This window comes from Thermobia domestica, chromosome 11 (assembly GCF_964235325.1).
Source record: "Thermobia domestica chromosome 11, izTheDome1.hap1.1, whole genome shotgun sequence".
NCBI lineage: Eukaryota > Metazoa > Arthropoda > Insecta > Zygentoma > Lepismatidae > Thermobia > Thermobia domestica.
This window is the reverse complement of record NC_137464.1, coordinates 128,770,468-128,772,697: the sequence shown is the minus strand read 5'-3', so window position 1 is coordinate 128,772,697 and position 2,230 is coordinate 128,770,468. Positions and strand designations below refer to the sequence as shown.

The following is a 2,230-nucleotide window of genomic DNA, read 5'->3' as shown; positions in this document are numbered from 1 at the left end:
TCATTGATGTTTTTAATCCTGTCTACTTGTTTAATCCTTCATCCCCCGCATCTTCAAGTAATGTATACCAACTTTTACTATATTCCTCACTCAACTTGTAATTTGCAAAGGAATAACAGTTGGAATTTGAAAGTGTATTGTAACCATATGGTTCAGCTCATTGAATATTTATGAAGAAAATTTTAACCTTCTGAGTGAACCTCGTATAAAAGTACTCTCAAGAATTTTTCTCTCAGCCAACAAACGAATATGCATATATGTATGTGCGTCTCGTCTGCGACGGAGATCATGGTGATCCTCTCGCTTCCCCAAATAAGGAGCTAAAATTCAGCACAGAGAATAAACTTCGTCTATAAAAATTCCTGCCGATGGGTTGTCATAGCTATTTTTAACTTTGACATCACCAGACTACATCGTTAGTCGATCCGTTGCGTAGCAACGCGGGGAGACAGAGAGAAAAGTATAATAGTCTGACTAGTGCGATGAACAGGAAAACAACGTACAACAAATTGAAGCCAAAAATAACGTTTTATTTTAATTAGTGCAAAATGTAAGAAATATAAATGGTACAACGATGAACTAATGCTATAATACGTTAAAGTATGTTGATAATCATAAAAATGCAGCCTTAAGAAGATTATTTATAACCTTAAAATGTTCATCGCAAAGAAGGAATGCAACCCGCAACCTTCAGGACATCCCCCCCTTGGAATCATCAAAAATAATTATCCTTCAGCGCCAAAGTGAGTGAACAGTGACAGTGAATTTGTGTAAATATACAATGTAACGAAATACAACCGGTACCACGCGACGACCGCGCCTCCCCCGTTCACAATAATAATAAATGGGCCAAATATAAAATCTTATTATCATATTCAGTTTTCCAAATTAAAGTGCCTAAAAATAATGTAATATATGTTCGTGAAGCTTTAGTGTTGTTGATTAAAGTGAAAAGTGAAATTTTCAGTATCCTTTACAAAATAATTATCATGACGTAAATTTACATTTGTTAGTTTTAAGAAAAAATCTAACATAATTTTCTTTTCAGCACAAATGACCAGCGCCTATGCAACGTTTGATTTTTGATTTGATTTTCCTGGACTTCTTCGGTCGTGGTGAGCTGCTTGTGTGCCACTCAACACTTTTTATTTTGGTTTCAGGGTCATACTCGAAACGCATGTCTCATCACCTGTCAAACCATGTTTGAAAATGTCTGGTTTAGTTTCGATGCGGTTGATGAGGTCACGACACACAGTCATGCGATGCTCCTTTTGTTCAATCCTCAAGTTTTTTGGCACCATTTTCGCACATTTCTTTTTTTCATTCCCAGATCTTGAATAAGAATTTAGTACACTGCTTGGCGATTAATGTTCAATCCATCAGCAATCATCCTAACAATTAAACGCCGATCTGTTTTTATCAGATCCCTCATTCTGGCAACATTTTCATCGTTTCGTGTCGTGCTTGGTCTTCCTGAACGTGCCTCATCTTCAGCTTCCTCTCTACCGTCCATAAATGCCTTATGCCACCGAAACACTTCTGCACGGGACATTGTGTGGTCCCCATACGCCTGTTTTGATTTTCTAAATGTTTCCGCTGCATTGTCCTTGAGTTTCACACAAAATTTGATGGCGTAGCGTTGTTCCAGTATTGTACTCGTCATCTATCCGATGAGCAACACTAACACACCCTCACAAAATATATTATATACTCACTTGTGTTAACCGTAGGAACCTCAAATTTCCACTCCTTGTAGCCAAAGGATGCCTCTATCATCTCCACTGGTTTCATTACTTTCCTGACAGACCTCGTAATTCACTCATAATGCCTAAGAAGCTCGTCTTAGAATAGAAAAATGAAATGAAATCTTTTAGTTTTACGTCCCATGAATATGCCGGCTAAAGTAAAGGAGACGATGATGATGAAAAATGAATGAAATGCTGGAATGAAGAAAGTGGAAGGAAACGGGAAAAAACACATGCACATAATATTTGTCCACCACAAAGCTCACTTAGCGCGAGCTGAGATCGAACCAAGGACCAGAGGTAAACGCTCTACCACTGAGCTACTGCGGCCTCCAACTTAGGGTAGAAGTTGGGTCCATAGGTGCAAATTACCATTACAAGTACTTCACGTGACGGTTAGAAATATGCGTATATATATATATATATATTGTGACGCTGAGTTCAAAAATATGGTTACATTGCTCTTTATTGAAGGAATTGAAAAA

The 2,230-nt window shown here is 37.8% G+C and overlaps 1 pseudogene; it reads right to left on the bottom strand.

Moving 5' to 3' along the window:
* Window positions 1–1,345: 1,345 nt before the first annotated feature.
* Window positions 1,346–1,663, bottom strand: LOC145665273 (protein GVQW3 pseudogene; annotated as a pseudogene).
* Between the last annotated feature and the right edge of the window lie 567 nt (window positions 1,664–2,230).